General features: G+C 27.0%; 1 pseudogene; it reads right to left on the bottom strand.

Moving 5' to 3' along the window:
* Positions 1-8,127: 8,127 nt before the first annotated feature.
* On the bottom strand, positions 8,128-11,325 carry LOC124939169 (annotated as a pseudogene).
* Positions 11,326-11,750: the final 425 nt, after the last annotated feature.

Raw genomic sequence — 11,750 nt, 5'->3', positions numbered from 1 at the left:
AATGAAAATTGAGACATCCCACTCTAAAAGAGAGCAATATTTGGAAACAATTTTGTATCTAAACATTAATATAAGATTTTAAATATTCTAGAGATATTAAGATTTCTTTTAAATAAAGGGTAAGAACTTTATTTATATTGTCTTCTCTTTGAGCCAGTATGAGTTCATAAGCTGCAGGTATTGTGGGTACCATTTCCAGTGGTATCACTAATTCAAAAAACATATAATGTCACGTCCTTTAATATTTTCCTTGAATGATGTCCATTTCTCATATGCTTCTGGAAGATCAATTTATTTATAATCTACCCAACATGGTTTTTCAGAAAGCTCTGGAATAAACAATTATATTTCAAGCTGAACTGAATCATATTCGTATTCTGGCTATTCAGATGAACCATCAATAACTTGTACCTGGTTTTCATAATGGTTATAAATAAGCAGTAGCACAGTATGATGACATTAATGAATATATAGTTTCATTTTACCAAAACAAAACATCTTTTTGTGTGACTAAGAAATTCATGGATTAAACCAAAACCTTGGTGAGCGCCCTCGAGTAAACCAGGAAAATCTGTGACAACCATTGTAATGTCATAATCGAATTAAACAATGCTTAGAGTTTGAAGTAAAGTGGTGAATTTTTATATAATCTCGTAATTAACCCTAGATTCAATTATAAAAAAAGTTTAAAATTGGCTCAAACTTTAAACAATTAGAAAGAATAAAATTTATTTAGACAGTTTTTAAAATCAAAAGTTGAGAAAATGGTGGAAGGTGCACTCTCATCTGAAAATTATATAAAAGTTTTATTTATTAAAAGAGATGAGAAAGTAAGAACCTCTCTTTGTCATTTCGTCGAACACTTGGTATCCTACAACTATCACATCACTCCTCCGATTCTTCTCATCTCTCCTTTTCCTCGTCGTCTTCATCGCCATCGACGTCTCATCGAGGGAAGAAGACGATGCACTCACCATCTACGATGTCCTGCAACAGAACAATTTTCTAGTAGGTCGTCTACCAAAAAGTGTAACAGAATACAAGATGAATCGAAACTCAGAAAAATCAATGTGTACCTTAAGGATACATGTAGTTACAGCGTGGAATGTTAGTAGAAGACGACGCGATGAACGCCACATCCTCTTGTGCATCAATCTCATCTTCTCGCACAACCGACTTTTGCATTATATATATATATATATATATATATATATATAATATATATATATATATATATATATATATATATATATATAAAAGATAAGAGAGAAAAAAAATTAATATATATAAATTTTAGGTGAGAGAAATGTTATTTGTTTTTAAAATATTTAATTTTTAGATAAATTAAAATATATATAATTTTTTCTTTTATTAAAAAAATATAAAATTTATTTGTGTGAAAATATAAAAAAAAAAATATTTATATAAAAATTATTAAATATAAAATTATTAATAAGGTAATATATATTTTATGTAATTTGTGTGAAAAATAATATATTTATATGAGAGAGAAAATAAAATAAGAAATATAAATTAATAATTATGGTAAGAGAAATAAATTAGTATATATATATATATATATATATATATATATATATATATATATATATATATATATATATATATATATATATATATATATATATATATATATATATATATATATATATGATGAGAGAGAAAATAATAAATATATATAAAAAAAATAGATAAAATACACAAATTAATTATGAGAGATAAATTATATATATATATATATATATATAATAAATATGAGGAGAAAATAAATATATATATTTTAACTATTTTTTTTAAAAATTAATTTAATAAATATGGAGACTAATAATTTAAAAAAAAAACTTTTAATTGTTTAGGAAGGAAACTTAATATATAAATGAAAAAGTGATAAAATAAAAAAACAAATTAATTATTAGCTATACAAAATAAAAATAAATAGATATTTAATATTAAATATAAAATTATTAATAATGTAATATATGTTTTAAATAATTTATGTGAAAAATAATATATTTTATATGAGAGAGAAAATAAAATAAGAAAGAGAAATTAATAATTATAGTAAGAGAAATAAATTAGTATATATATATATTAACAGAAAGAAAGATAAATTAGTAATTATGAAATAAGAGTTAAATTAGTAATTATTATAAGAGAGAATTTGAGAATTATTATTAGTAGGTATATAATTGCAGAATAATATAGCAAAAATATAAATATTTTTTTTATAAAATATTTAATTTAATAAAAAAGAATATATTTATATGAAGAGAAAATATATAATATAAATATATAATTAATTATTAATAATTGTTTGATAATATAAATAAATTTTATGAAAATAAATAAATAGGTAAACGAATCAAATTTCCGAAAAAAATATAATAATTATTAATTTATCTCTTATTTTGTAATTATTAATTTTTTTTTATCAAATTTTTTTCATAAGACAATATGAAATATATATATATAAATGAGAAGAAAAAAAGTAAAAAAAAAAATAATTATTAGAGATACAAACTTAATATTAAACTTAGGTAGTGTTTGGTATACAGTATTAATTATGTAGGTATAAGTTGTAAGGGGTATAAATTGTAAAGAAGTATTAGAAGGTATAAATTATATAAGTTAATAGTGTTTGGTTGAGAGTATAAAATAAGTATAAACTTTATTATTTTTTGTTTGGTTGGTGGTATACAAAAATAGTAAAAGTGTAAAAGAATATTTTACCCTTATATTTATATAAATTATTTTTAATTATTATTTTAATATTTATTTTATAAGTAGTTTGTGTTATTAATTATATTAAAATTAATATATTTATTTTATATGTGTTTTTATTATTAATTATATTGAAATTAATAAAAAAATAATATATAATTATTATATAAATGTATTTTTTAAATAAATAATATTATTATATCATTACATTATTTTATATATAAAAATTTAACCCTTATAATTATATAAATATTTATAAATAATTAATACTATCAACCAACTTGCTGATATAAAGCAATGAAAAAGGAAAAAGAAAAAAGAAAAAAGAACAAATAAGTATTATATAAACAAAATATAATAAAAAAATATGAGGGTAATCATGGATTAAAATTTTAGTAAAGATTTGTAACAGATGGATCCAGTTACAGATTTATACCTAGTTTAAGGTATAAATTATACCTGATATATTAATGTAGAGTCTGTAGTTATAAAATTCTTCAACCAAACAATTAATATATTTTACTGTAAATATAGTCTCTCCTAAATTTATATACATTATTTTTTTCTTCCTAACTAATATTTATATATATATATATATATATATATATATATATATATATATATATATATATATATATATATATATATATATATATATATATATATATATATATTATATTTTATCATTAATTTTATAATAATAAAAAAAAAATTATATTGTTTTATAAATAAAATTTTAAAAACTAATATTAAACATTACCTTACCCATTTATAAGAATTTCTCTCTTCTATCTTAATTACTTATACATAATTACTAATTTATTCCTTTTACTATAATTATTAGTTTAACTTTCCTAATTAAATTTTATTTTATTTTATTAATTTTTCTTTCTTAATTATATTTTTTATTATTATATGTCTTATATATATTATTTTTATTCATTATTTTTTTATATAAATATTTATGATATAATAATAATAATAATATATATAATGACGTTTAATAGAATTGATTAAACTTAATCTAAAATTACAAATTTCTCCATCTTAAATATTAAATATTCATTACTCTTTCATATTAATAATATATATTTCCTAATTAATTTTCTTTTTTATTTTCTTTCTCATTTTATATATATATATATATATATATATATATATATATATATATATATATATTATAACTCTAATAATTAATTAATTTTTTATTTTATTTTCCCTCATTTTTATATATATATAAATATATATAGAGAGAAAATGATTAAGTGAGGAAATTTGGTGAGGGAATAACTTGACATAATCTTATTAAAAAATTAAATAATTTCTCTATTTTCTCTCTTTCCTCCCACTTTTACCTTTTCCAACCAAGTTGATGCAAAGTCATTCCCTCACCAAATTCCTTAATCAAATTCTCTTAAAATCTTCTCTTAAAATCTTCTCTTAAAATCTATATATGACGTGGTCTAAAGAGGGAGTGAAATCGCCTTCTAAATCCATCAGCTCCAGTTCGAAATTGGCAATGATCATAGGTTAGATTTAACACAAAAGGCCAATGAGACCATCATTCAGTTAACATTGCATCCCTTTAACCGTAAAAGATAAATAGTTTAGGGTTCGTAAGATATATGTTGTTTATTTTTTGAAAAAGAATAGAAAGCTTACCACATGTCTTTAAAATTCATCCGCTCCAGTTCGAAATCCTCAACGTTGAAGCTGTCATTCGGCGTCTGCAGGTCGAAGATCGTTGAAGCTGTCATTCGGCGTCTGCAGGTCGAAGATCGCTCATCTAGTGCATGATAGTGTCTCGCACGTCCAAAATCCTAAGTAAAAAATGAATAAGTGAGAAACGGAAAAAAAAAAATTTACAAATATTTATATTGTTTTTTTCTTATTTATGTTTAATTCTCATTAATTTATCATTTATTAAATTTAACGTTTTTCTCTTATTTATTTATAATCTTTCATTTATTAAATTGAACGTTTTTTATATTAAGATAAAATAATAAAAATAATAATTAGGAAAGAGAAATTAGTAAAATAAAATAAAAATAAATTAGTAAAAATAAATTAATAATTATGATAAGAGAGAAACAGTTATAAAATGTTAAAAAAATATAATAAGCCTATGTGAGCTGTGGTGAGAGCGTGGATGTAACCCTATATTTATTTTCGTCATAATATATAATATATATATATATATAAAAGAGATAAAATACACAAATTAATTATGAGAGATAAATTATATATATATATACATAATAAATATGAGGAGAAAATAAATATATATATTTTAACTATTTTTTTAAAAATTAATTTAATAAATATGAAGACTAATAATTTAAAAAAAGATTTTTCATTACTTAGGAAGGAAACTTAATATATAAATGAAAAAGTGATAAAATAAAAAATAAATTAATTATTAGCTATACAAAATTAATTAATTATATATATATATAATGAGAGAGAAAATAAAAATTGAAATTAGTTAGGAAATATATTATAGATAAATTAGTAAGTGTAGAAATATAATTATGATAGGAGAGAGAAATTCATATAAAATGAGGAAACTAATAATTATATTATATATTATGAAATAAATGTATATATATATTAAGAGAGAGAAAATAATTAATATAATTAAATTAGGAAAGAGAAATAACTTGATTTGTGGATGATTGTCGTGTTTTTCACCTCCAACATTTTAAATTAAGCGTCATTAGTTATATATAGATTATATATATATATATATATATATATATATTAATTAGTTAAAAAGTTAAACTTATATTGTTAAAATGTCCCGCGTTTATCAAATTTGGTGTTAAATTTAAAATATGAAGAGTTATTAGTCTAGTTGATTAAAGTGTTGTACTTCTTTTCAGTGGCGGACCCAGAAATATTTTCTCGGGGGGGGGGGCCAAATACATAGTAACGTAGCATTTTTTTGGCTATCAAATAAATGCATTTTTTAATTAAAATTTTACTCGATAATTACATAAAAATACTAACAAGCACAATTACTAAATTATTCTTGTCCATGAGTCGGTACAAAAGAAGACAAAATATCTTCATTACGTTGACTATACCAATCAATCAATTCAAGAAAATTAACTTTATTTGATGAACTACTTGACTCATATGTTCTCGAAAAGGTAATCCTTGCCTCAATAAAAAGCGTGTTACATCAAATATTGTCGTTAAACGGGTGCGATAATTTATTTTTATATCACGACCATGTGTACATAAAACGTTTCTCACGTTATGACTTTGATCTTAAAATGATTCAAATTGAACTCTAGTTTCATTATGACAACTATTTGAAGTTTTCATATGATGATTGAATCTTTCTAATGCCATTTTCCAATTTTTGTACCCATCTCCTATAAATGTATATCTACGTTTTCTCTATTTAAAGGCTTGAAAAGATAACACCAAAACAAAATAATGCATCTTTTGATATGCTATATTCTAACCATGTATATTTGATTAGTAACATTAAACTCATTAGTAGGCTCATTAATTGATTGAAAAGACTCATGCTGGTCATGTGATGTAGAAGTACAAATTCGTTTATAAAATTCGTTTATAGAACATCCCAATTATTCTATATCATACATAAAATAAATAATTAAAAATAAATATGTGTTAACCCTAGACACCTAAATAAAATTTAACAAATACATTTATTTGTTGAAATAATTTAAAACTAATTTAAAATTAAGAAATATAAAATAATATTTTATCCTTATATTTATATAAATGGTTATTTTATAAATACTAGAAAATAATGTTAGTATAAAATAAAAATTTTATAAAAAGAAGTGTGAGGTTATTATAAAATAAATGTGAGAGGCAGGGTTTGATCACTTGACCTCTATTATAAATGTCAGCTTCAAAACCATCAAGACAAAGTCTTATTTACTAAACATATATATAAAATATGTTAAAACTTTTACCCTGGTTGGGGGAGGCCCGGGCCCCCCAAGGCCCCCCTTTTAGGTCCGCCACTGCTTCTTTTGTTATGTTACAAGTTCGATCCATACCTATAGCATTTTTAATTTTATTTTTAACCGTTTAAGTTTATGGGTGGGTCAACCCATAATATGACCCAAGTATCCATTTACTCTCATATATATCTAAATTAATCACAGCTCTTGACCCGACAATCCAGATACTTTAAAAATTAAGCATCATTATATATATATATATATATATATATATATATATATATATTAGTTAGTTAAAAAGTTGAACTTATATTGTTAAAATGTCCCGCGTTCATCAAATTTAGTGTTGAATTTAAAATATGGAGAGTTATTAGCCTAGTTTGTTAAAATGTTATACTTGTTTTGTTAGGTTGAAAGTTCGAACCATACCTATAGAATATTTAATTTTATTTTTAACCGTTTTAGGTTTATAGGCGGGTCAACCCACAATCCGACCCAAGTATCCATTACTCTCACATATATATCCAAATTAATCACAGCTCTCGACCCGGCAACCCGGACACTTTAAAAATTAAGTATTATTATATATATATATATATTACTATTTTTTAATAGCTAAATAATAAAATTATGAGAAATAATTGGGTGAGAGAATTTGGGAAATGAAACTTGAGAGAAAATGACGTATCGTAATATGATTCGCTGAAAAAATAACAAATTTTATATTTTTTATCTTCCCTCATAATTAGTTTCAATGCCACCCATACATACAAGCAGTGTCTTTATCCAGTATCCACTAAGGCAACACCAATTGTACATAGAGAAAAAATCAACAAATAAGGAATATGATACTTTACTTTTGTGTATAAATGTTATTTTATGAGTGGAATAAAGATATTGTCTTGTATAAGTAACATCGAAAGAACTAGAGAGAAAAGATGAAAAATTTGTTAATTTTTCAGTGAATAAAATCCTTCTCCAACATCACCTCTAATCATTTTTCATAAATTATATTTTTGAACTTTATAGATAGATTAAAGATAAGATAGATAAATTATATCTTTAAACACCAAATAGTTAGATTTGTTTTAAATTAGAAATGGTGATAAGAATGATTACAGCCACAATTTTGGTAATCATTGGTCCTTTTGGATGGAAAGAAACTGGTCCATTTTTGTTGAAAGGGCTAAAATTCACAATATAATCTGGTTTTAGGTTAGAAATATCCTAACTGATAACATGGGAGCTTTAAGAATTGACCTTTGACTTCCAATTTAAGTTTTCATTTTTTCAAATATATTACTGAATGATAACAACCAATATGTAAAAAAAAAACCATCAAACTATCAAACAACACCATGAAAACATCAAAGAAACATACATGTAAGAAGAGTCTTCAATTCGAAATGACAGTCTAGTCACATTTGCTAAAAAAAATTATTCAAAGCTTATTAAATGAATCTCTGATGGCATGCAGTTTCTTTGTGACAACATCCATTGCCATCCTTTGACTCGGTAATGAATTTGAACATGAAAGTCCAATACTCATCACTGCAATCAAGCTTTCTTCCATCAAATGAGTATTATTAGCTCTGTTCTGAAACCTACTGGCCATGGCCCTCTCTTGTAAGATTCTTTCAATTCTATTATCAATGTAAGTCTCCTCCTCCTCCTCTGCCTCTTCTAGTAGTAAAGAGGGATCAATTACGTTCATCGCGTTCTCAGGCAATGCCATGGCCACAAAGCTGTGAAGGTCGAGTCCATCCTTGAACATGTCGTCCGTGGGTCTCTTTCCAGTAAACATTTCCAACAAGAGTATCCCGTAACTGTAAACATCTTCAAATGTTGAAACTTGTACTCTCAACCCACATTCTGAAATCACACCATCATCAAATCAAACATCATGATCAGTTTAATAATAGGAAAAAGAAAAGAAAGTGATCAAACCTGGAGAAATATACCCAATTGAACCCTTCAAGCCCTCTGAAATGCTCTGGCCATTAGATGCTTCCAAGACAAAGCTAGCCAATCCGAAGTCACCAACATGAGCCGTCATGTCTTGGTCTAGCAATACGTTGCTAGGTTTCAAATCACGATGAACTATAGGCGTCTCACAATGATAATGAAGATATTCAAGGACGTGGGCTACATCCATTGCTATGTCTAGTCTATGTTTCATGTTCAGTCTCTTGTTTTGATCTTCCGGGTGCAGCCATTGGTCTAGGTTCCCATTAATCATGAACTCGTAAACTAGAGCCTTGAAGTCATTACCTTGATGATCCACACTGGAACAAACGGTTAATAGTTCCAGTAGATTGCGATGCTTAATGCCTTTTAAAGCTTTGCATTCATCAATGAAGGTCTTTGTAGCTCCTTGTTGTTGCAAGTTTAGTACTTTAACTGCTACAACAGTTCCATCATTTTGTAAGCATCCTTTGTACACAGAACCGAAACTACCCGAACCAATTAAGTTACTGGTAGAGAGCCCATCTGTAGATCTTAGAAGGTCTTGGTAAGAAATAAAAACGCACCTGTGCCAGTTCATTCTCAGAGGAGGTAGTTAAGGGTGTTTTCTTAGTTCTCTTCCATATGCAAAATATAATCGCAGAAGACAACAAGGCAAACAAAACTATAATGATAACTACAATCATTATCGTCCTGCCAGTTAATTTTTTCCTCGAGGAATGAACCGTCTTAGGAGGACAAGCAGGCAAAAGTAAGTTTGAGATTCCTCCACAGAGATGCTCATTTCCAAGTAGAGTAAATTGGCTGGCATTCTTAAATATTCCTCCAGTTGGGACTTCACCCTGCAGATCATTATAAGAGAGATCAAGAATCTCTAGTCCCCTTATTTCTTCAAGAAACTGTGGGATCTCTCCCGATAGATTATTGTGCGAAAGATCTAACTGAACTAAACCTTTCAAGTCTTTGATAGATTGAGGAATCTTTCCTTCAAATAGATTATTATCCATCAATAATCTCTCCAAGCTAATACAGCCTCCTAGGCTACTAGGAATTTCACTTGATAAGTTATTACCTGAAATATGAAGCTCCTTTAGATTTGTCAGCTTGCCCACTTCCAATGGTATAGGTCCAGTTAACTGATTATTGGCTAATGATAAAGAAATCGACAATGAAGATAAACCCATGATTTCTTTGGGTATGCTTCCACCAAGATTATTTCTACTCAAGTTTAATACCAGCAAATTAGTACAGTTTCCTAGGCTTGGAGGTATGTTTCCTTGTAGCATATTACCATCCATAAGCAACGCCGATAGTGCTGTTAGGTTCCCAAAAGAGGATGGAATCAAGGTTGAAAATCTATTGTAGTTCAAATTCAAACCCTGTAAGTTTTGAAGTTTCCCAAAGTCATATGGTACTGTTCCATTAAATCTGTTACCTTGTAAGGCAAGACGAATCAAGTTAAATAGGTTTCCTATTCCATCTGGAATTCTCCCATTTAATCGGTTTGAACCCAGTGTAAGCAATCGCATATTGGTTGATTGATTGGTTATGGATCTTGGTAAAGATCCTCCAAACATGTTACGGCTCAAGCCAAGAACTTCCAAGGCTGAACAATTGGCCAAGGAAGCCAAAAACTCTAGATCACCTGCTTTTCCACTTCCAAGCCTGTTATTGTCAAAGTTGAGCCTATACAAATTCTGCAATCTTCCTAGACCTGTTGGTATAGTCCCATTGATAAAATTTCCAGGAAAATCAAGTACCTGAAGAGACGATGAATTTTGCAATGAAGGAGGGATCTGCCCCGTGAATCTGTTGACACCCCCAAGCAAAACTTGAAGATTTGGAAACTTGAGGCCGATGTCTTGAGGAAGCTCTCCATGTAGCTGATTCTGAGTAACAGAGAAATAGTATATGGTGGACGTATTGTAAATAGAGGATGGAATCGTGCCTATCAACTCATTAACAGCTAATTGTAAAAACTGTAACTTGGAGAGCTTCCCAAGCTCTTGTGGTATGCCTCCTTGGAAATTATTCCGGGCTAGTGAAATGCTACGCAGAGATGAAAAATTCCCAATCCAAGTTGGGATTTTCCCTGTTAGCTCATTACCTCCAAGACCCATAATGAGAAGCTTTGAGAGTGGGCTCAACTCATTTGGTATCTCACCAACAAGTCCATTATACATTAAGGCAAGGACCTTGAGTTCCCTGCAGCTAGTTAAGTTGGTTGGGATTTTCCCTCCAAGATAATTATTTGATAAATTAAGAGACTGTAGCCTTTGTAGGTGGCCAATTTCTTGTGGGATTTCTCCACTGAAGCTGTTGTCCCCTAGATTGACTTCGGTTAGGAAGGATAGATTGCCCAATGATGGAGTGATAGTACCGACCAGACTCAGCGAACGCAACCTCAGGGCAATGACCCTTCCACTGGATGAGCTGCAAGTGACACCAAACCAACTGCAGAAATGAATGGATTGATTCCATGAATCCATGATCTTATCAAGAGGGTCTGACGTGATTTGATTCTTCAAGTCAAGAAGAGCAAGCAGATCTGTCTCATTTCCTTGGGCAAGGAATGATGTGGCAGTAACTGAAAGGGAGTAAGGAAGAAGAAGAAGGAACAGAAACATGAAGAAACCTTCATTGTAGAGAGAAAAAACCATCTTTGTGAAAATAATGCAATGTTTGTTAAAATTTGAAAAAGATAATAAAACTGTAAACTGTATTACAAAACTTTATATAATTCTAAACTGACAAGAAAGATGACTTAAAATTATTAATTAATTATAGCTAACAATGTAATTAACTATCTTCTATAAAACGTTTATCATCTTGCTTTTGTTGACAATTGACTTTGAAAATGGGCACTTTGTCCTTTTTGAAGTACTATAAATTTGTTTAAAAACTAATTTTACAAGTATAAAATATAATTTTAAATAAAATAATGATATTCATTTCAGTAATTGTTTTCAATCAATATATTTATATACTTTTCAATCACCAGAATAATAAATTTATTCGATTTAATATTTATGTTATATGAGATTGTAATTATGAATAATTAGCTTTTTATGTGTTATACATTTTATTATTGCATAACTT

Source organism: Impatiens glandulifera, chromosome 1 (genome assembly GCF_907164915.1).
Source record: "Impatiens glandulifera chromosome 1, dImpGla2.1, whole genome shotgun sequence".
NCBI lineage: Eukaryota > Viridiplantae > Streptophyta > Magnoliopsida > Ericales > Balsaminaceae > Impatiens > Impatiens glandulifera.
The sequence above is the reverse complement of the archived record's forward strand: the minus strand, read 5'-3'. Positions and strand labels throughout refer to the sequence as shown.